Source organism: Acomys minous (genome assembly GCF_964271855.1).
Source record: "Acomys minous genome assembly, chromosome: 1".
Classification (NCBI taxonomy): domain Eukaryota; kingdom Metazoa; phylum Chordata; class Mammalia; order Rodentia; family Muridae; genus Acomys; species Acomys minous.
In genome coordinates, this window is record NC_140483.1 from 185,346,475 (window position 1) to 185,371,631 (window position 25,157).

A 25,157-nucleotide genomic window follows, 5' to 3' on the forward strand; every position below is an offset into this window, starting at 1 on the left:
CTGACATGGCCTCAGTTGCATGCCTTTCAATCACTTCACCCTGGTGTGGCTGCCTTGCCAGGACACTGTGAAAGAGGAAGCACACAGTCTTGATGAGACTCGAAGTGCTGAGGTGTGTGTGTGGGGGGGGGGTCTCCCTTTTTCCGAAGAGCAGGGGAGGGGCAATAGGGGGATGAGGGAAGGATGGATGGGAGGGACAAGACCGGGAGGAAAGGAGGGAGTGGGCTATGATTGAGATGTAAAGTGAACAAAGAAAGAAAAGAAAATAGTTGGGGGCAATTTTGCCCTTATTAGAGGAGGAGAAAAGACAAGAAAAACATTTAAGGGATCCTTGGCAGATTCTGTCTTAGGAGTTAAGCAATGTAATACTTTTTCTCATTGCTATTAATTACAAGGTACAATGCCACTGCTTTGGTGGAAGAGCTTTAAACATGCTTCATCTGCCAGCAAAGGTCAGAATTGGCTATCTATTGAAAGGCTGAGCAAGAGTCTCTTCTATTTCAACTTTGTGGATAACATTAAAAAAACAGAGTTAGTAAGGGAATTTTTTTAACGTCATGATTAACATGAGTTTTGTTTAGTACTGAGAAGCACAACCATGCAGCTGGCCGGACTATTCGCCAGAGTTCTGTAGGAAGATAAGGTAACTACAACCATCTGTTTGTTACATTAGACTCTTGCATAGGATCAAGCACCTGGGAGCTTTGTAAGAAAAGTCGTTTAACACCTAATCGGTAATCAAAAGAGAAATGGAATATGTTGTGTCGTTTTAATAAGATTGTCTGGCAACATCCCAAGGATATCACATAGGTATCCAGAATATTTTCCAGAATTTGCTAGAATATGGTAGCCTCATCTAATCAGGGAACATGAGTGATTAGTGTGCATAAAGGCATGTTAATACCTGTATGTATATATTCATGTGAAATATAATATATGAAAAGTATATATGTCATGCATTTCTATATTATAGTATTACATATAATATTTTTATAACATATCAGAAAGAGAACCATTAGTGACCAAATAGTTGACTAATATTATTTATATAGTTTGATGTCTGATGACTAGGATTCTTTCAACTTGGTTATACATTCCAGCTGGGTGTTTATGACCATGTAAGTAGCTGAAATTAGTTGCCAAGGACAATTAAGGATCTATTTTGATGGGTTACATGGATTATGAGAAAGCTCTGGTTCCTCCAGCCTTTCTTCCACCTGTTGCCCCATTATTGTGAGGATAATTCAAACACCTTGCTTGGCCTGACTGTAGCTTCTCCTTGAACCACTGAGAAAAATCTTTCCTCTGCATTGACCCTCATCTTCGGAGACTTACTAGGATTCATTGAATGGGATCTCCATGGCCTCTATGAACAACACTATCGATGACTTTCCACGGTTGCAGAACATCTCTAGAGATGGCCAACATCCTCCTGGAAACCTCCCTGACGTCAGAGAGTGGGGGATCATATTCTTCTTCTAGTTTCTCTGACCACATCAGCATAGCCTCAAAGTCTGGCTATTAAACAACCAGAAGGTCAATTACATCAGTCTGGTCATTTTAACTACTGTATAATACTTTAATAATAAGACATTTAGAGTAAACTTTGGTTAGACATTCATTTTTACTAGTTCTTATAACTGTTAATCTTTGATCTTAGAAGCTTAAACAGTATATATGTGTTATCATTTAAATACCGTGAATAACTAACTCAGACCTCCATACATTGCATAAATTTTCTGGCTTTGTTTTTCATCCTGGAATTATCCATTCATCTTAATCTTCATTCACAATCTTTCTTTAATAACATTTCCATGTTTATATCCTCATAACCTATGTAAAATTTCCTAAATCCATGAGACATAGTGCTATTAACAAATGAATTTACTACCTCTTTTCAGAATTTTCTCCTTGGGGGAAGAGTATCTAAGCAATGTCTACCCCTTATTCAATGAGTTTATTGGGACAACAGTGAATTTGTAAGTGGTTACAGATGGAAGTGTAGGTAACCCAGAAGCAGTAACACTAAAAAGTCTGTATGTAGTATGTATGGCGACCTTTTATAGCCACATAGTTAGGCCTCTCCCCCCTTTAACCCTCCTTTTTTTGTGTATATAACATTAGACAGGATGGCCTGTCTATCTCTTCTTACTGAGGAGGAACACTGACATTTAAAAGTCCCACTGTGATCATTTTAGTCCAGCACAAGCGAAGGTCTGAAGGTGGCAGCTTTTTAACTAAGAAGTCAGGACAGGACTCCTGTGTTAGATTTTGAACAAGTCAATTGATTGTGTTGAAGGAAAAAAAACTGCAGCAATTAAAAAACACTGAAGATCTTTAAAATATGTGTGAATCTGTGTATATATATACATGCATGTATATATGAACATATTCACATATATACATATGTGTGCATACATATGTATATATTCATCTCTATATAAACCATATTTAAAAGCACAGACATAAGTTATTCTTATCTTAAAAAAGGAAAGTTGCTCAATTAGATAATATATCCTTGAGTCAGAGCAATCATTACTTAATATATACCCTAAAATAATAGGGATCATGTTGTAGAATCAGAATTAGAATAAAAAAAGGTGATAATATTTGACCTGACTTATATGATTATGTATTTCTTGTGTTTCAACACAGATTTAAGTTTGCTTAATTCACATCAATACTCCAAAAGAAAGGGCCCGGGCCATTAGGCATCTACTTATACTACCTATGTGGTAAAACTGATTGAATTTTTTTCTTTTTTATTATTTTGATTTTTAAAACTTTAGTTTTGCCATGAAAAAAATGAAGTTAGGCAACACTAACAACCTACCTTACATGAATACTTTTTATAAGCCAATTTCATACTAAATACATAACCATTAATCACATGTAGACAGTCTGTTTATACATAATCATTTATATAAGTTATATTTTAATAAATTGAGATTTCAAATGTTTGTTTGTTTGAATTTTTGATAATCTTCCTTATAAAAGGGAAATTTAACATAAAGACCTCTAGGAAACATCTCTTTATGACATGTGTGAAACAAAGGAGTATTGAGAGGGGCAAGAGCATTTTATTTCAGTCATAAGAAATGGGCATAGATATACCAGGCAGAAATAGCAGGCCTTGGAAGCCCACAGAGCCTGTGTGGCGCTTCCTCATTGGAAACCGCTTGTACAGCACTTTGGCAATTTTCTTTTCTTTTCTTTTTTTTTTTTTTTCTTTTTTTTTTTTTTTTGAGTTTCAGGTTCTCCTTAGAAGCCAGCAATGTATTCTGTAAAGACTGTCTGAATTAAAACAAAATAATTCATTATAATTATAAAACAAACACCTTGGAAATCTGACGTTTTCTCCTTAGTCTAAAATAAAAGAGGTGTGGTAATGTTTGAGAGCACAGTGGGATCAGGAGGCTTGATGGATGCCTCGTTTTGGTTTATGACGATGTGTAGTAAGTACATCAACAGAGGTGGTAATGGAGTCACGTGGTATTCGCTTTCTTTATCTTGCTTCCATCTTAAGGAAGTCATCAGCCAGGATGGCAACAAGCTACAAGCTTTCTTTGTACTTCAGGGGAGCTCAGATCCATGGTGAATTGAGCCCACTTCACACCAAAGCACAAATTCCTGTGGGATCCACCACCTCAGAGGTCAAGTGTGGATCTTTGTGGTGCCCTTTTCTTTCAAAAAGGACTTTAGTTAGGTGAATACCAGTACAGAAGAAGATGGCACCTGTGGACTAGTCAGGTGGGGCCAAAATAGCCAAATTGCCTGACCTCAGTTTAAGGAGGCAAGTCTACAGGTAGCTGCTAGAAGAGGCTATTACCACAGCCAGAGGTCTGCCTCAGAGCTGCAGGAGAGAGAGGGGAAGTAGAGTGCCATGAAGCTGCTTTTTAAAATTCACAAGTGTGTCTGTCACTGGTACCGAGTAGCTTCCCATGTTATGGATGGAGTTCCACCTATGTTGTAGATAGTTGACTCATTAGCCTGACCCAGGAAGGGAGTTAGGGAGGACAGTCTGAGACAAACATGCTTGAACGTGAAGCAGGAGAGGCAAATCCTGTCCTCAGAGCCAGCCTCCCAGTGAGCTTTGACTCGATGGCACAGTTTGTGAGCAGTGGCTCTGCTTTGAGTGGGAAGGAGATCACCGGCCACATTAGCGTCTGAGAGAGTCTAGGAAATTAGGGTTAGAGCTCCGAGCTGGTGAAGCCTGCTGTGAAGAAAAGAAGCAACAAAGAAGCGGAGCTGGACAGGGAACTTGAAGGCGGGGACTTCAGACAACTTGCCGGTCTAGCTTTCCCCCTCAGAAACAGTCATAGGGGAGGGGAATAAGGGGAAAATGGGAGGGAGGGAAGAATGGGAGGATACAAGGGATGGGATAACCATTGAGATGTAGCAAGAATAAATTAATAAAGAAGAAAAAAAAAGGGAAAAAAAAGCTCAAAAAAAAAAAAAAAGAAGAAGCTGTCTGAGTCAGGACGACTTTGGGGGCTGAAACTGTTGTCCGATTTGTGTTGTGATGGATCAGTTGGTAGCCATACAAATGCCTTCAGCTTCGTTTTGTTCTAACATAAGCTAAAAGCATACAGGAATGGAGGTCTTGGACCAGAGAAGCAAAGCTAGAAGCAGGAAGCCAGAGACAGAGATCCAGAGGATCTCAGTCTAGGGCTCCTGTAAACTCAACTCAGACCTTACCCTGATGTGGGGACGTCAGATGAGCTCGTATGGCCAAGGTGAAAGGCCTCTGCCCTAGAGAACGGTAGCTAGAAGAGAAAGTGCGGGAGGCAGCTGAGGAAAAAGACCAAACACAGTTCATGTGACACAGCAATAAAGCCCGCAAACTGGGCTTACAGCACTTACGTAGACAGAAGCTACAAAAACAATACATAACCCGGAAGTTTCAGGTAAGTACTAGTGGCTACTAAGTCCTTGGTAGGCACAGCAAGGGCCTTGAATAAGACATTTCCTCCCTTCAAACCCTCCCATAAGTCCACCCCAACTCTCTTTCAAATTCGTGGCCTCTTTTTTTTAAACTGATTGTTTTTTATGCATATATGCATATGCATGCACATATATATTCTGAAATTCCTCACAGTGAGGATTCAGTTCCGTGGTACCAGAAGAGACTGTGCAAGCGAGCATGGAGAGTGCCAGCCAGCAGTCTTACCTACTGTGATGTCTATGAACCATGTCAACAAGCAGCATGGCACCATCACCTAAGGGTGCAGCAGTGGCACACAGACCTTGATGGTGACCAACAGCTATCTAACTGGACTTAATATAAGTTACTCAACAAGAGAGAAATTCCCTGGTACTGAAGACCTAGCTAATTACTCACTGCTAGTGAAGAAATGGCTACTAAAGGAGACTCTGTATCCTCTGATTTACTAAGCCGACATAGTCTGTAACAACATCTACAAACATTTGTCTTTATACCCCCAGGGAAGTGTACTATTCACCCCTCATCAGGGGTGAAATTTCTCTTTACAACAGACAGAGACCACGATAGAAAACCACAGCCAGATAAAACGCAGAGATGTGGAGCCCAGTGTCAGTGGAAACATCTGACAAAAGGTTCCTGCACGTGAGGCTGAAGGAGAACTGCAGAAGAGGTGACGGAAAGACCATCAGAGTCCCTTTTAAAACCTTAAAAAGCTGGTTGAGTAGTTAAAAGGCCTTGTGCTTTTAGAGAGGATCTGCGTTTGGTTAGATCCCTAGCTCCCACGTGGTGGTCCACTGTCATCTCTAAGTCCAGTTCCAGGAGACCTAACATCCTCTTTTGACCTCTGCAGGCCAAACACATACATGCATGCAGGCAAAATACTTATATGTAGAAAATACAATAAATCAAAGAAGAAAGGTTTAAGGTCTATAGTTTCCTTTTTTAAAAACCATTCACATGTGTCAAAAGACAAGTGTCAGCTGTAAGGTAGCACCATAAACGGGTACTTTGGGCTTACACAAGTAAGAGTGTGGAGTTACTCGTGAAAAGAAAAGAGTAGCCTCTACCATCCACTGGGTATTAATTATATGCCAGCCACTGTTCTGAGACCTTGCATATAATAAATCATTTTATTCTTCAAACAACTCTATATGATACTACAATTACTTTTCTCATTTTACAGATGAGAAACTGAGATGAAGAAAGATCTTGGGACTTGTCCAAATCTGCACAGCAAGAACCTTGGCTCAAACTCAGATTGTTTCCAGAACTTTCTCTTAACTACGACTGCCTACATCCTTTTTTCTCACACAGACATTTCATAAGGAGCTGTGTCACCAGGAAACATTACATCTTTTTTATTTATGTAACAAAAATTTCAGAAAGGAGAAAAACGTAGGACCTCTTTAATATATACTTTCACTTCTTTAATATATATGATCCTTAATATAATGCAGTTAAATGCAATGTTAACATCAGACATGAAGTAATTTCGTCCAGTCTCTACACTGACAATACATTCCTTACACAAGCTCAATGCACATGAACTTACAACTGATCTGAAAGAATAACATGAAACTGGTCATCATTCACAGGGCACAGGGGAGAGTAAGCCCCAGCCAGGATAACAAGATGCCCATCTTCAATCTCTTACTTGGCGCTTAATGTATTTGGAGATAAAATGTCTCCTATCTAAGCTTAGCCTGTGTTAGAAATACTCTTCCAGTTGGGGAGGAAGAGAGTTTGCAGCTCTCATTGGTAACTTAGTAATTTTAAGCACTTTCTTTTTCTTGCTCTGAGGATTGTTTTCTCTTAGCCATTCTTCCTGTGATATGTACTGGAAAACACAATTATGAAGAACAAGGATGAACCCGATTAATTAAGATGACTCCTCAGCTCCTTGAGCAGCGGTGACATGGAAGGAGTGTGGAGAGGGGAGTGAGCAGGCCCCACTTTAAGCTGTGGTCACCACTGTCCTTCGCACACAGGTCAGTGAGCAGGCCCTTCATGTTCTTCTTAACGTGTTGCGTGTTCACCCCTCCAGTTACGATATAGCCTTTCATTTCCTTGTTGAACATGACCCTGAGTTGACAAGAATACAGACACATGCAAGGGAATAAGTTCTTGTCTCCTGTAGGACAGTACATGCAGGACAGTTTCCTGCTTTGGAAAGAAAGGGGTGCATCTTTGGGGCAATATCTTGACTTGGTGTGTCTTAATTCAAGACTTTAAAAAGAGGCAATGACCTATAGGGGCCTCTGTGACTTAACTGTTTCAGTTTCCTCTGATGAAACATACATTTACCTGCAAGTGACTTGGGCCGAGAGTTCTCTGGAGGCAAAGTGATTGAGCGAAGCAGGCAACTCTCCCTCAGCTTTTGTTTATTTCAAGGCTGTAAGAAAAAAATATAACCGCAATGATTATTAATAAGCCAAAGAGGGGCTGAATAACTTAAGTTTTCTTATTTGCTAGTCCGTCTCTAGGAGTGGTTTGGGTGAATAATATCGACCTAAGCTAAACCTCGCTGTCCCACCACTATAATGTGCTGTCTCTCTGCTAATGGGGTTTATGTACTTGATAGACACTTATTAATTATCAGGCAAATTGACTTATGGATTTTCTCCACTTCTTTGTTTGTATAAATTGGAAAAGGTATGTGAAAAGGTCATCCAATTGAGCAACTTGGTCTATGCCCCAATGACATTTCATTTTATGTGAAAAAGTGTTTTACCTGATGCATGTATGTCTGTCACATGTGTGCCTGGTGCCTGCAGAGGTCAATTCCCTATTTCTGAAGTGAAACTTTAGGAAATGAATTCTCATCTTATTTCCCATGTAAAGTTCATTTTCAAGTGTAAATATTCTTTTTCTTGTTGTTGTGTAGCACAGCCTAGATTTGCCTCGGGCTGCCTTAGCCTTAAAGTGATGGAAATGCTATCATATGCTGTAATGCCAGTTCTAATAAGTTCTAATAATCTTCCCTTAAACATTCATCATCTCGCCTTGAATTGTTAGTGATATGACCTCTTACTTTATCTTCTTTCACTCCTGTTCCTCCTCTCCTCCCCATTTTTCCTAGGGCTTCTGTAGCACTCGGACACGAAGCTTGACAATGACAGACTTGTAAGTGATGCTCAAGGGAAAAAAATGAGACCCTCCTGGTACGAAGGCAGAGACCCTTTTTTCAGCAGCCTCGACGTTCTGGCACCATCCTCTCTTATTGTCTGGCTTTGCTCACTGGTGCAAGGCTGGGAGAATTCCCTCTCTAACTCTTCTCAACACTACATACCAAATTATTGTTCCAGGCAGGTGCTACCAAAAGTTGTCTCTCATCCCAGATTGTTGTTCTAGAAAAACTAACCACCATTCCAAGTTCCCCTAGACGTTTGCACAAGCAGCAGAGCTGAGGTGACTTTCTCTGCTTTCATTTTGCTTCCAACAAAACAGTATGTTTTGAGTTTTAAGTACCAAGAGCTCAGCAAACCCCAAGTGCATTTTCCCAGGCACATTTCCCCTTCAATTTTTCTAACCTCTTAGTACCATGGGGGAAATTTAATCCACATGTTTCTGGTTCATTTACACTCAACTCATCAAAATGTTGCGCTGTAAGAGTGATTTGATGTCACAGAAGCCTTGTGGGCCTCATTTATAAATGTCTTTTCTTTGAACCAGGAAGTTAAACTTTGCCAGAAAAAGCAGAAATCAACCCTGAGAAGACGCTTTCTGTTTCTAAAGTGAAACATTAGAACTTCTTACAATGTGAGAACTTTTAAACCCAAAATGCTGAAGGTTTGCTTCTCAGACATTTGTGTGCCTTCTGATCCGTTTCCCTCTTTTCTCTCCTTCCTCCCTTTTAGGCAGTGTACTGCCTTTCCTAAGGAAATACTTGAGAAATAAAAAGCTAATTTTGAAAATGGGAATAGAAGATCTCCATCCACCCCCCAAAAAAAGTCACAGGAAAGAACTTGACTTCAGAAGTGTTTGTGTCATTTAGGACAAACATACTTTATTCTAATTTAGTGAACTGACAGGAATGAATACATCTCCACATAGCTGACCGCATGGACAACAGTTAAATCTGTTGCATTTTCTCTATCTTCCTTAGCCACCCTAGATCAACACAAGGTATGTTAAACTTAATTCTCCTTTGGAATAGCTGTATACAGCAGTAGAGAATGTACCACGTGACTACTGCGAGTAAGTGATTAAGACACTAGCCGGAGTGGTGGCGCAGGCCTTTAGTCCCAGCACTTGGGAGGCAGAAGCTGGTGGATCGCTGTGAGTTCAAGGCCAGCCTAGATTAAGAGTTCCAGAGTTCCAGGACAGTCAAGGCTATACAGAGAAACCCTGTCTCGAAAACAAACAAACAAACAAACAAACAAGACACTAAATTTTGAATTGTGTTAGGTTTCAAGTATATTAAGCTAAATCCAAATGATCATATTTGGCTAGTTAGCTCCTAAATTAAAAAACAGAGCTCTGCCCCCTTAGCAATGGGCAAAGAGACACCTTCTTGGTGGTGTTATTCGTATATCAGTCAGGGGCAGAGCAGACAACAGTCCTCTGCTTATCCTAGCTTGGTGCCTAGCTTGGTGGCAAATGCTATTTTGTTCTTAGGACACATAAAAACCAAATCAAATCAAATCCAGGCAGCACAGTGCGGGGCAAGGAAGACAGACTGGGACCTGCATTCCACCATGCCACAGTTGCAGTCAGGGGATGGTGCCCACAGATCTGCCCCCCACCTGACTTCACAGTCACAGGTGGGCGACACACACACAGAGCCCTGCTACCACCATACAGTGCAGCAAGGGAGGAGGAAGACAGACAGAAACCTTCTGACTACAATGCAAACCACAGACCTGCCTTCTGGCACAGGGCACAAGTGGGCCGTAGACACCTGTTTGCTAGAGGATGTCATCCAGGGGTCCACCAGCCACACAAACAGCCACCACAGAACAGTAAGAGCCACCACAGTGTGTCAATATGTGGTGGACAAGTGGGAGAGGAAGAGAAGTGGAGCAGCTTGAATATTATGAAGAGAGATGGAAGTAGAAACTTGATGGTGGGGAGGAGTAGCCTGCTGTGAGTGGTCACCCCTACCCTCCGGGGCCATGTTGAAGTCCCAAACTGAGATACCAATGAGGGACGCATCTGAGTCCATGACTATGCAGTGGTAGGGGCCAGTGTCATGTCTGTGGCTTGGCTTATAATATCACTAGAGAACATGGTGACATTGCTGCACCTCATCCAGGCAGCACACTGGAGCTGGTCCTCATGACAAGATTGTGGGTGAGTGGCCCTGAGGGACGTGAGTGTAGGAGAGCTGACACTGCTACTCCTCTGCCATGGGGTGGCACAGACACAGAGGTCAAGTTCCCACCCTCCTGCCCCCTTTCCACCCATGGCAGTTACGCGGTCATGAGTGCAGGAGAGCTGTCCCTGCCCCTCATGAGCTGCAGCACTAGGGAGAGAGGACCCTGAATCTCTCCTGGGCAGCAAAGCAAAGCTGACCCCTGTTGGTGGGGGTGCAGGTGAGCTGGCCCCAAGGGTAAAAGCATAAAAAAGGCTGGCCCTGCTAGTCTTCTGCCATGAGGTGGCATGAGTGTAGGGGTGATGCCCTCTCCCGTCACCACCTGCGGTAGTTGGGAGAGCTGGTGCCAACAGCATGAGAGCAGAAGAGCTATCCCTGCTGCCTCTGATGTCATCATCTGCCACAGCCAGAGGCACCAGATATAATGGGGCAACCTGCCCGCCTATCCTCTCTTACATCTCTTGCACTTTCTCTGAGAGGTGCCCCTTTCCCTCTTCTCTCTCTCCCACTGTCCCTCTAACCCCAGGGCCCCTCAGGCCCTAATTCCTCTCCTTCCCTGTCTGTGGGCTTCTCTAATGAATCTCTCCATATCAGGAAAAAAGGAGATCAATGCAGCCAACATTGTAGCATGGACTGGAAAAGGATTAATGGGTTTCCATCCTTAACTGAGGTGATATAGACAGGTAATAGAGTGTACAGCCATACCACTCTGAGGGAATCAGTCTCCTATCTGATCTTAGAATCTAAGCAGGGTCAGGCCTGGTTAGTACACGGATGGGAGATAGGTGATAGATCGTACAGGAAGATTTAATTTTCTTTAAGGGTATGACTCCTCCGAGGTTTATCACACCCTAGTGGATAGTCCCACAATCATGAGTCTATGTGTGATACAAATTGGACTTGATGTATTATTTTTAAAAAAGCAGGAAATAACAGAATGTTTGGATGGGTAGGGAGGGTAGATCTGGGAAGAGTTTGGGGAAAGGAGGAAGGTGAACATGATCAAATTACGTTGAATAAAACTCTCAAAGAATTAATAAAATGCATTTTAAAACATTTGACAGTAGGAATTTTTTTCATAAGGGTTAAACAAGAGCATATCTTACCATAAAACAAATACCAATTAAAAGTTATATGAAAAACAATTAAACCTATACAGCTTCAAGGAAAATGAGGCTGACCTAGAAAACGGGCTTTGTAGACGTTTAGCACCCACAGGATTGCTTACCTGCAGATCTTTGGCTCATTGTTGAAGGAGTTACAATATATCAGTGAAGAGACAAGTGACAGATGTTAAACAATGTGAATTTCACTTTCAGATCCTTTAGAACTGAAGTCTCCACAGACCCTTAAAATTGATACAAAAGACTCATAGCCATTTATTGTGGCTATGAATGTCATAGCTTAAAGACAGACCAAAGTTTATTTTGTGGTTTTCCGGTCTCCAAAACAAACCAAAACTGTACGGGAAAAGAACAGCCAAACGAATATACCCAGAAGATGCACTACCACACAACAGGGACATATGCTCAACCATGTTCATAGCTGCCTTATTCATAATAGCCAGAACATGGAAACAGCCTACGTGTCCCTCAGTAGAAGAATAGATAAAGAAACTGTGGTACATTTACACTATGGAATACTACTCAGCTATTAAAAACAAGGAATTTCCGAAATTTGTGGACAAATGGATTGAACTAGAAATGATCATAATGAGTGAGTTCACCCAGAAGCAAAAAGAGTCAAATGATATATACTCACTTATATCGAGACACTAGTCCAAGGGGTATGTCCCCATGAAAAACTTTACCTACCAGGAAAGTGGGTCAGAGGGGAGGGCATCCTATTGAGACTTTAGGTGTGAGAAGCCTGGGAGAATGAGGAAATAGAAGGATCCAGAGGGTGTGGGTGCCGGGGTCCTCCGCAAACAATGGCAACAGCCAAGGAAAATATAGGCAGTAAACTTCGAACCCCTACCCAGTCTAGCCAATGAACAGAACATTCTCCACTGTTAAGGGGAGAAGGAGATCTGACTTTCACACAAACTCTGGTGCCCAATATTGGACCACGTCCCTTGGATGGGGAGGCCTGGTGGCACTCAGAGGAAGGATAATAGGTCACCAAGAAGAGACTCAATACCCTATGAGCATATACAGGGGGAGGAGGTCCCCCTCAGTCACAGACATAGGGGAAGGGAGTGGGGGGGGGAAGTGGGAGGGAGGGAGGAATGGGAGGATACAAGAGATGGGCTAACAATTTAGATATAATATGAATAAATTAATAAAAAAAAAGAACAGCCAAACGTTAGTCAATTTATATGTGAATGCGTTTTTAGAGAGTGAAAAGCAGGACAATAGCCATGTGGCTGACCTTGAGCCCCGGGGAAAATATAAACTCCTCTTAGTCATATATTATACTAACAACTAAGAACCAAGAGCTATCAGAGTGTCTTAATCTCCTACAGGCAAAGCTTCACCCTTCAGTTTAAAAATTAACCTTCCTCTCTCCCTACACACAGCAATTCTGGCCAAATTGTGAAAAAGATGCTGACTTTTATTTGGCCAGTAAGTATTTGGAAAATTCTCAAAATCATTCATTAGGGAAAGCAGAGGTTATTTGAGCAATGCTTTGAAATATTGAAGGAAATTACAGTTATCCCTGCGTCACTGAATACTCCTGAATCACCCACTGCTATCTTTCAATTAATTAACTAATTAATTAGCCATTTCACGAGCTCCTATTCATTGCAAGGCTTGTGATAGAAACAGCTTTGGCTCTGTCTTTGAACTTTAGTCATCCCTGTATCTATTAATTCAGTAGTGACTTTGAGCCTCGAGCTCTGATATTTGAAGTCAATGGATTGCTCAGGGCTTACTGAAGGACTTGACCATCACTCTCTAGATTGGAATTCTGAACTACTCGCCATCGACAACATTCTTCTTGGTTGTATCAGAAAGTCTTATAGGCAACTCTTTTCTAAATATTCCTGAAAACTTACTGTCACTTACCACAGCTCAGTGTCCGTTCCTTGTTTAGTAAGCAACATCTGTGGCAAGCAGTATCTGTGGCAGGTGAAGGACCACAATATCATAGTCTGCCACCTTGCTTTGACTCTGGATATCACTGCTATACAGGTTGTGAATGAAGCATGTTTGGAAGGGGCCACAGTTTGGATTGTTCATGCACTTTGTTGGATATCATCACTACTTAATACCAAGAAGTTATTTGAACATTAACTAGAAAACACTGAATGTTTTATTTACTTCACATTTTGCAAAGAGTATTTTTGTTGTTTTCATTGTTGTCATTTTATCTGTAAATCTGAGTAATAGACTTTGAACATTACAGGTTACATTTGTTACTGAGGGGGAAACATACATGCATTCAACGGAAACTATGTGGAGGACAACACCTAGTTTTAGATCATATGATCTCAACTTTGAGAAAAAAACCGAGGTCAACTATAGAAATATGAGAAATAATAGACTGAGGACCAACGTGTTTCTCTTCCTTAGTAAACAGCCAAGTTGGCATTTCAGCTATAATTCAGGAATAGCATTTTCTCATAAGGCTCATGTAACAGAATTCATCACCTAACCAAAGCCCGAAATCACTACTCTTAGATGGGGAAAAATATGCAGGTGGCTAGAGAGCAAGGTCCTGACTCAGCAAAGAATAAATACCTCCTTGACAGATCTTTAACTTCTTCATCTTCACAGCAGTGCAAAGTAACAAGGGGTGAGGAAAAAGCTCCCGGTGAGCAGGAGAAAATAGCAACCTGATTAAGCATGGCTATTCGTGTTCCCTGGAAAGATCATAGGTCCTGTGCCACACATCAGGAGGTCTAAGGGTCATCATCTTCTATGGCTTTAAGTTAATGCTTTGCCAAGAACCAAGCAGCATCAGTAGCTATTGGCTACAAAAGTCTAAAGGAATTTGTGCAGCAAGGAACATCCATCCATTCAGCAGGAACATAACTTTGCAAGGAGAAGTTAGCGTCGGCAGGTGAGACATGATATATTTGCCCTTCAGTTGTGGATCCAACAGCAGGTATAGAAACCTCTGGACAATATATTTCCTGCCACCAGGTTGCCCATAAAATATAGCACACTTGCAGAGGCAGTTACAGATGAATACAACAGCATGCATTTTGATCCTCCGGAATGCATAGAAATGAAAAGCTTTGGTAATCTTCTCACCCTCAAAAGCTTTACTCCTTTGGGCTTTTTGACATGTCAGCATCTGCATTAATACCACAGCTGCATTCCAACCCCTGAGATACTAACTTCCTCTGAAAAATAGGGAGCAGAATTCAATAGGATCAGCTTCTGAAAAGCCCTGGTTGAAATGGCCCCAGCTTAATGATCCAAAGAGAGTCTGATTGGTGTCTTGCTATATCAAAGACAAAGAAATCGTTTTAACTTGTAGCTGTGTGCCCTACCTCATTCAAAGTTACATATCTCAGTGCCAGAGTTCATAATTTCAAAAGAAATCTCCTCGGCTGCTCATCACAATTTTGTTGGCCGTATACAAGGCGCAGGTGCTGTTGATACAAAGACATAAGACTACTCCAACTCTGCCATTTAAAAGCGTGCAAGCAAGGAAACGGATGTTTGCACTGTAGAGATCTGGCCTTAGATTTCAGAGTATGTGGAGTATGTTTGGAAGCCTTAAAACAAGTCCTAATGGTAGTGCAGGAAAAAAAAAAGTGGTTTTAGAGGATTGCTTTTGTGAAGTTTTATAGAGTGTGCGGGGGACTGACAGAAAGGTGAGATACAAAAGCCAAGCCACAGAGGAAGCTACTGAGCAGTAACGGGCACATACAACGTTGAACTTGTAACCAGCTGCTGGTGTGGTGCAGTCAGCCTGTGACCTTGGGGCACTGGAGATAATACTGTAAGTAAACCGGGCTCAGTTCAGGGAAGGGTTAGATCAATGAATATGAACTCTACTCACAAGGGGGAGCAGTGAAATTATTGGTCTCAGTAAAATTACCTGCTCCCGTGCTAGGAGGCTGTGATTTACTGAGAACATTTCAACCAGTAGAAGCAGTTAACACTGGTACACCAGGCTTTAGAGAGTTTTAACGAGATGAAAAAATATACTGATTTATCCCTCCAGGAATAGACATGAGTAAGAACTTGAAGAGACAAGGAAGGAAGCCAGGACACCACCTAAATCATTGTAAACTAATGCTCAGAAGGGTCAGGTGATTTCCCTAGCCTGTACAGCTGATAACATGCACATAGCCTGCAACCGGAGCTTTACAGTGAAATCTCTGCTCTCTTCGTGTGTACTTTGTAATCATATTCGATGGCAAGGATTCCATCTGCCATAGCTCAGCCCTGCTGCTAGGGCTGCAGGTGAAGAAAATAAGCTCTGACAATCGAAGCTGGGGCTTAGCAAGCAGAGGGCACCACAGGTCACAGCAAGCACTGGCTAGAACTAAGCACTTTTGCTGATTAGACCTCAGTTCCTTGACCAGCTTGTTATTAGAGTAGAGCGCAATTAAAACTCATTTAATTGGTATCACATTCCAGTAGGTAATTAGAAAAGTGGTGTACACATTAAAAGCATTGTTCTTTTCCAGCTTCACATCAACGCAAAGGAGAAGTTGGACAAACAATGACAACCGTTGAAAATTACTAGTGATTGACAGAGCCCTTTGCTCTACTAGGCTCTCGGTGTGTTATAGCTACCCCAGGAAGCACGCCATGATATCAGAATTAACCTTATTTGCTTCTCTTGTAAAAGGAATGCCCCAACAGGCTTAGCAACTTGCCCCAGATCACAGAGCGACAGTCGGAAGCAAATCCTGGTTTATCTCATTCTGAAGCTCCTCCTCTGTTTATCTATTTTCTTCACCATCTACATCATGAATTTCATGAAATGAAGCTCTCTGCCATTTTCTCCCCCTGTGTCACAGTTTACGGTGAACAGGCTCTGAAACAGAGGGTAGGTGCAAGATGGCCTTAAAGAACCCATATTTGTACAGAAATATTAAGGAGAAAGTCAGGTTGTTGAAGACACAGAAAGGTTTTACCCAAGCCCCAAGGAGCTACAACCTTGGAGTAGCCTTCTCTTTTTTCCTAAATGGGAATGACCCTCCTGCATACCCTGGGAAAGAGGCATGGTCTTGAGAAAGGCTGCTTGGTCAGCAGAGAGTGGAAGTGAGCAGCGTCTGTAGGGAGAAGCTCTCTGTTCAGATTGTTCTTTGAGATGCTCAACACCTGCAAGCAGTGAACATCTTCACAACAGTGGTCCAGTTCTATGACGTGGAGAGAGCCTGTGGTGGGGACTTATGAGTATCATGATGGGTTATGTGATGGTTTGAATAAGACTGATGCCCCGCAGAGCGTCCTATATTTAAGTGCTTAGCACCTGTGAGAGGCGTTATTTGAAAGGATTAGAGGCATTAAGAGGTGCGGCATTGTTGGAGGAAGTGGGCACTGGATGTGGGATTTGAGGGTTCAGATCCCCATTCCAGACTCAATCACAGACTGAGAACCCTAACCCTAGACTCCTCCTCTCTGCCTACAAATCATGATGTAACTTTCAGCTATTTGTTCAGCACCTGTTTGCCTGCCACCACACTGCCTGACGTGATGATAATGGATTAAACACCCGAATCTGCAACTAAGTCACCAATTGAACGCTTTTTTAAATAAGAGTGTCTTTGGTTGTGGTGGCTCTTCACTGCAATAACACAGTGACTAAGATACCTGGCAGCACCTGAGGAGCAGAGAGGAAGTGAGGAGCCAAACCACTCCCTTGTTTTGTGAGTGAATGGACAGAGCAATCGTCTTGTTACTGACTTATCAAATTACACATTTTCCTCGTTACCCACTTTTACCCAAAACCACTAATCTACAGGGTCATAGAAGAGAAAGTCTACAGTGCTTCAGTTGCCCGAGACCGGTTATGGCAGGCGCTAGCGGGAGTGAATAGTATTTCACTATTGTGAGATCACAGGAGACCTAACATCCTTCGTGCCCATTTTCTCAGCTGAATCTTCCATGATGAGGGGATATATATATATTTCCTAAGAGAACTTACAACTCAAGTAACCACTATTATTTATATATACAGAAGGACCGTGACGCTCTGCAGTTATTGGGGAAGGTGTACCTCGGTAGCAAGGGGGGGGGTGTGGGATGATAATACCTAGGATGTAGTGGAGCTGCATCTCAAAGAAGAACAACTGTAATTAGAAATATGATAAAAATAAACAACCGACCAGCAGAGTCAAAATAATAAAGTTTCGTGTAAGATCAGAGGACTGTTTCTCAGAGGAAGTGGCATCAGCAAGCCTAAGTGTTTGAAAGTGTGAGGAAGTAGTCATGGTGCTGCTCTCATGACACTCTAGTGGCTGTGCTCGAGAGGCAGTGCCCAGCGTTGCCTGTACCGGGGGTCAGATATGTGGACCTTTGTGATATATTTTGTTAACATTGGTGATAAGTAAATGGCCAAGGCCTACATAGAGAACTATTCATAGCCAGCATGTATAAAAAATATGAGAGGCTCTTCTTTTTTTAATTAATTAATTAATTTTAATTTATTCATATTACATCTCAATGGTTATCCCATCCCTTGTATTCTCCCATTACTCCCTCCCTCCCATTTTCCCCTTACTCCCCTCCCCTATGACTGTGACTGAGGGGGACCTCCTCCCCCTGTATATGCTCATAGAGTATCAAGTCTCTTCTTGGTAGGAGAGGCTCTTCTTAAACCAATTATGTAAAGATCTTTAATGGCTTTGAGGACTTATCTTCCTTACAAGCCCAGATGGTAAGACCTGATCTGGTTTTCTAAGCCAATAATTCATAGAATGAGATTAGCAACTTTCCAAAGTCAGAGGACTTTAACAGATTTTTCCCTTAATGCCAACGTTATTTCTTTCTTTTATTCAGCAAATACTGATTGAGCACATGATATGATCATGTCCTGAGAACAACACTGGGAACAAACCAGGAAACTAATATCTTCTAAGGATAGGCAGAGTCACATACACACACACATACACACACACACACACACACACACACACACACACACACACACACAGAGAGAGAGAGAGAGAGAGAGAGAGAGAGAGAGAGAGAGGGAGAGAGAGAGAGAATCAGTCAGAATTTACTGTGTATATGTAAAAATGATAAAGTAAATGTACATATGTCCTTGTTGATGCATGTTACAGATTCCTCAAGGAGAGAGAATAGAAAGTTTTTTTTGATTTTCCATTATAGTACTCAACAGAACCATACACACAGAACTTGTAGAAAGAGAACTTTAAAGAGTGACCCAGAAGGACCCATGCAGGTTTCTGCCAGAATGATTTTTTTGATAAGTATATCACTTCCCATGAGAGCTGGCCACATAGAATTTTATACACCATATAAATTCTTCCTGAAAGAGAAGCTACCCTAAGCTACTTTAGCAAAAGGCTATTCTTTCCTCGAAGACTTCTACACCCAGAGCTTACTGAATCGCATTGATCTCATCCTAAAAAAGCAAACACAGATCACTCTTCAAGAAGTAGGCTTGCATACAGAAGAGAGCCACATAGAACTATTCTTAGCTTCAGATTTCTCTCTGTCATTCACAGCCTGAGCACTGAGCACCCAGTAGTGACTGCAAACATTTTACCGTGAGAACCTTACAAACAAGTGGAAGATAATCATAAGTGGTCCTATCTATTGGAGACTTAGCATCTACACACCATCAAATCCCTATAAAGACACATATTTCTAGACCATGTAATACTGAGGAGCCTCATGTGTACAGGATAGCTTGTTCTAGGTCACTTATTATCAACCCAGTGTAGCTTTAATAATTAGCTTCCTACTAATAATTTCACAGACACTGGACACAGATGTGTCAGGAATATTATAGCCTGTTTTGAGCTAGGCTTCCTGTGGCCAAGCCCTGTCTCTACTATTTAATACATATTTAATGAGTATTTCTTTATTTACTGTGAACAACAACAACAATAACAACAACAACAATAATAATAATAATTACAAGTATCTAGATCAGAGCATTATTGAGGAAACTATGAGTTAATGATATATCAAATATGTAGGTACTTACTTAGGAGCCAAGCCATGTTATTTTATGTATGTGAATGTTTTGCCTGAATGCATAGAACTATGGAGGCAGAAGAGATGGTGAATCACTTGGGCCTAGAGCAAGGGATGGTTGTGAGCAGTCATTAGGGCCCTGAGAACTAAACCTGCTTCTTCTTCAAGATCACCACGTGTTATTAACTGTTGAGCCATTGCTCTAGCTTCATAATTGTCTTTGATAATCATTTATTTTAATTTTTAACTGCCTCATAAAATGACAGGTCTGTAATTATTGTATTTATGCGTATTTTTATGGTGGTTTTTAACCTTCCATCTTCATTCATCTCCCTGCGTATCCTTTCCTCCTGCTGGACTCTTTCACTCTGAATAGCCCCCTTTCAATATTTCCTACTGTCTTTCCCACTGCCTTCCAGATTTGCTGATACATATCTAGGTTGATGCATTTCCCTGCTGCTGCGAGGAGAGCAGCAATAAACACAGACTTGTAAGTATCTCTGATGTAGGATGTACAGTCCTTTAGGTATATGTAAGATAGTACACTTTTTCATTGCTTTGAAATTAATTCTATTGATGGTCCTATTTGTCAGGATAAAACCTGAGGAGAGAACAGGTTCTTTCTTGCAGGCTTTGGAAACCGCTATGGATTGTTGTGTTTTTTGTGAGGCTAGGGATGGAATCTGGGGGGGGGGGGTGCACAGCCCAGATAAGTTTTGTCTCGCAACAAAACCTTATTTGTTAAAATCCATCCCAAAGTAGCGTCAGACTCCAACTAGGCCTCACACACAGAAGCACTCAGGAAAAGGCAAAATCTGAGGCTGCATTCTGCTTATGCCTTACATCTGTGTTGCCCAACTGGGAGCCAAGGGCAATCAGGCATGTCTGCTCAATCCTGCCCTTCCTTGGTATTTTCCCATATCACATGCACACAAAGTGCTGAAAGCACACGCAGGGTAAACACTTGCAAAGCCTGGTCAGAGGTCACTCAGCATGTCATCAGCTCAAGTGCTTTTACAGAAAATGGGGAACATTGAATTCACGCTGGAGCTTTTAAGTTCCCAGAAAACATCATGTCATTTCAGAGAAACAGAGTTGGCCTCATTATAAGGGATTGCTTAATACAACTTTTTTAATGTTCTGAGCTTTAAAAAATGCATCTATTTGTTTATTCTTCTCTTATACAATACATCCAGACCACAGTTTCCCCTCCCTTCACTCCTCCCAGCTCCCCGCATCTCTGCTCTCCCCCAGATACACCCCTCCTCTATTTCCCTTCAGAAAAAGAGGACCCCCCAAGAGATATTAACCAAACATGGCATGGAAATATCTAGTAAGACTAGGTACAACTCTCATATCAGGGCTGGGGAAAGCATTCCAGTAAGAGGAAATGTACCCCAAGAGCAGGTGAAAGAATCTGAGACAGCTCCACTCCCACTGTTAGGACACACACACACACACACACACACACACACACACACACACACACACACACAAAGAGAAAGGGAGAGAGAGAGAGAGAGAGAGGCCATCACCACCACTGCCACCAAACCATAACATGTCTACAGAGACCTAGTGAATATTCATAAAGTCACCAAGATTGCTACTTCAGACTCTGTGAGCCTTTCTTTAATAGTTTACATACTTAGTTTTGAGTTTTTTCTGTGAGACTAAGTGACAGGGATGAAGCAGATGTCAGCAAAGATGATGAATTTTAGGAGGTTGTGAGGAGACTTTAAAATATAGGGAGAAGTAGCAGAACACTAGGACCTTCATCCCTTGCTAACTGAGCTGCCTGACATCACTAATGCCCTGGGAACAGAAAAACATATTTGAGCATATGTGATGTGTACATGTACATATTTGTGGTGAATATGTGTTCAAGTGCATATGTGTCATGCACACATACTAAACACTGATGGACTCAAGTAAAAATGGGCCAAAGAGCCTTGTTTTTATATGGACAAACAGTAAAGTAGTAGTTATCTGTATGTTTTGATGTTGTCAGAAAATCTGGGATGAAGAATTAGCTGGGATTCCCTTGGGCAGCAGCTATATCTGGTATCTTTAATTAGTCCTGTTCGATTTCTACCACATGTGGCTAACTCAAGTACCACATTAAAGCTATGATTCTGCCTCTCCCATACAGGAAGATACAAATCACAGAATGGTTGAAGACAGAATATGAACACAGCCTTTTTTTTCTTGATTTTTTTTTCATTTTTCATTTTTTCACTTAATATCCAGATGGTAGCCCCTCTTCGTTTGCCTCCCAGTCCCACACTCCTTCCCTTTTGCTCCTTAGTTCTCAGAAAGGGGAGCCCTCCTCCCATCACACTTGACCTCAGCCTATGAAATCTCATCTGGACTGCCTGTATCCTCTTCCTTTGCAGCATGGTAAGGCCGCCCCACCAGGAAGGAAAATAGGGGCCAGAGTCCATGTCAGAAGTGGTCCCTACTCCCTGTATTTTGGGATCCACAATGAGACTGTGCTGCCTATCTACTACATCTGAGCAGAGGGTCTGTGTCATCACCACGCATGGTCCTTGGTTGGTGCATCAGTCTCTGCAGCATCTCCTTCCTCTGCCCAGATTTGTTGGCTCCATTGGTCTCCTTGTGGTGCTCCTGAGCCTTCCTGGTCCTTCTACTCAACTCTTCCATTAAGACTCCCGGTGCTCCACCTGGAAGTTTGGCTGTGTCTATGTATCTTTTTGGATCCCCTGCTGGATGGAGTCTTTCAGGGGACATCTATGATACGCTTCCTTCCTGTTCCTTCTCTTCAACTGCTTCTGGTGTCTATTCTATTTGTCCTTCTCAATGAAAATTAAGCATTATCCCTAGGATCCTCCTTTTTATTTAGTTTCTTTAAGTCTGTGGTTATATTGCAGTTATCCTGTATTATTTGGCTGCTATGTGCTTATAAGTGAGTATATACTATGTGTGTATTTCTGGATCTGGGTTACCTCACTCAGGAGTTTCTAGTTCCATCCATTTGCCTGAAAATTTCAAGATTTCCTTGTTTTTAATAGCTGGGTAGTATTCCATTATGTAAATGTACCAGTTTTTTTATCCATTCTTCAGTTGATGGACAACTAGGTTGTTTCCAGATTCTGGTTGTTATAAATAAAGCTGCGATGAACATATCTCAGTAAATGTCCTTTTTGTATGCCCAGGAGCAAAGGAACTCCTACAGCTGATAAATAACTCCAGAACAATGACTGGATACAGAATCAATTTTAAAAAAATCAGTAGTCCTCCTTTATACAAAAGACAAACAGGCTGAGAAAAAAAAATAGGAAAACAACACCCTTCACAATACCCACAAAAAAACATAAAGTGTCTTGGTGTAACTCTAACCAAGCAAGTTAAAGACCTGTATAAAAAAAGCTTCACGTATCTGAAGAAAGAAATTGAAGAAGATATCAGAAGATGAAAAGATCTCCCATGCTCGTGAATTGGTTGGATTAAAAGAGTAAAAATAAACACAGCTTTTAAAAGCTCCCACACTATAGCTCTTTTACCAAATCCCACCACGGGGGCATGCCTCTGTTTTCTCAATATCCACACCCTAAGTAGTGCTGAAAATTTTTTCCTGTTTGGTTTCACAGGCTTAGGAGTTTGGACATATGGAATTGAGTAGCCAACATGCAAGGACTTGATGTAATAATCAAACATGCTTTGAGAAGTCAGCAACTTTTCTTGAAGGCAGTTATAATAAACCTATGATCTACAGCTTCCATCAAGAACTACTTTCCAATTACTCAATATGCTATTTCTATCTATTTCTAAAATATAGCTTCCCTAATCCTTCTCTCCTAGTGGAGACACTCAATAAATATTTGTTCAATGAATTTTGAATGAATGTAGAAAATACTACCACAGTCATGAATTAGCCTCATGTGTTTGACATATTTATTTCATTGATCTCCATGAAAAACACCATCATAAACGGATCCAAATGAATTAATTTTGATGTTCCCTGAAGAAACAAGGCATTTAATCCTAAGGAATTTGTAATTGCAAAGTTCTCAGTAAAATGCTAAGAATAGGATTGATGCATACTGTATTTGTTAGGGCAGTGATAGCTGCCATGATAAATAACTCCCAAATTCCAATGGTTTAACTGAATAAGGTTTTTACTTATTTATGTAAGAGTCTCCGCCTGCTGTTCCTTTTGTGGCACGCAGCTCGCCTCTATGTATGAATTCAAAGCACCAATTCATTTAGTATTGAGAGTTTGGATTTGGGGGAAGACAGGGAGCAAAAGCAACAGTGATACAATGTATATTTATTCTCTTGGTCCAGAATGATATATATGCCTTCAGTCCACATCCCACTAAAGAGTTCATGGCCGCTCTATGACCAGCTCACACTGGAAGAGTAAACTCTTGTGCCTGGTAGATCAGAAATGTCCAGATTGTACCATGAGGGTGTGTGCTGAGTGAGTGCTTACCTGTTTGTGGGATTATGTGTACTCAATGCCTTATATCACAGCCTCACTGAATTCTTAAAGAACATATATCAGTTTGTAGTTGTACCACTGACATATGTATGGCCTCAGAAAGCCAAATCAATTATAGTTTGTAAATGTAAGGGTAAGGCTTATGTAATTTGGTCATCACAAACATGAAATATGGTTTGATGGATGCAGAGAATCCATCACGTAGACGATGGTCTGCAGATTCCTCACATGCAGCAAGAGTACAAATGTCAGCCTCCACACTACAAGCCCAAAAATGATGTAACTGATCCCAAAGCCATGATCGCAGTTGGAGGCACCATGAGAAACTAGGTCCCAGGACGCAGTTTCCCTTGTTGTCTTCCCGACTATTTGATTAATCCAGACAGTCAATTCTACTGGCAGAGATGTTGTACAAATATCACAATTGATAGCAACAATATGCCATGATTTAACATTTTAGCAAGTATGTTTTATTTCTCCTGCTTTGATCATCTCTTCTCCACCTACGGAAATCCTGTTCATGCTTTAAAACCAAACTCATGCACTATCCTCCCTCAGGGGCCATTGATGACCTTGTTAATACTAAAGCAGAATTAGCCCTTCCTTACATATTTCTGTAGTAACACATTCATACTTCCTCATACTGCTTAGCGCATGAGCAGATTTCACTCCCCACCCCTACTGAGCTGTAATTTCTACAGTGCTCCAGAACTCATCATAGTTACTTTCCAAGCAGTGCGTGCTTCAGAACTACTTGTTGAGCAATTCTGAATGCATAAAATTCAATTTTTGCATCTTGCCTTCATGAGTGCTACACATGTTTGTTGTCATTGTTTTGGTGGGCTTTTTGTTGTTGTTGTTGTTTTATTTTTACATGTTTAACTTTTAATTTTGTTCATGCTTAGGTGCCACAGTATATATGTGAGGTCAAAGGCCAACGTGGGGGAGTCAGCTCCTTCTTTCAACCATGTGTGTCCCAGGGATTGAATTTAAGCTACTGGGCTTGACAGAAAGCACCTTCTTTCCTTAGCCATCTGTCTGGCCCTAAATGTTCTGTTAAATGAGTTGGTACATAGGCTTTCCATCCGCTCATCTGCCATAGCCTGCAATGGAGTGGCCACTAAAAGCACAGTGGACTGAAGACAGAAGTAGGGTGTGACAGCAGGTCTCCTGATAGGAATCAGAGGTAGGGTGACCACCAGAATTTCAAGGCCAGCCTTGCTAACAGGCAAAATGGTTTGTGTTCAGTCACCAGCGCTGAGTCCAGACATTATTATATATGGATTTCTAATGCTTCTGATTGCCATTTGCACATGGTAGCATGGTCCTCTGCAGTAGAAATTTTTAGCCATTGTTTTA

The 25,157-nt window shown here is 41.4% G+C and overlaps 1 long non-coding RNA gene across 2 annotated transcripts; it reads left to right on the plus strand.

Moving 5' to 3' along the window:
* Positions 1-24,956, plus strand: LOC311594016. 2 transcript variants are annotated; one of them, XR_014777904.1, is made up of 3 exons: positions 1-112; positions 6,129-6,933; positions 24,704-24,956. It is a non-coding gene; the product is annotated as an uncharacterized lncRNA (long non-coding RNA). The 2 variants fall into 2 exon arrangements; XR_014777905.1 differs by lacking the exon at positions 24,704-24,956 and adding an exon at positions 22,945-23,045.
* The last annotated feature ends 201 nt before the right edge of the window (positions 24,957-25,157 follow it).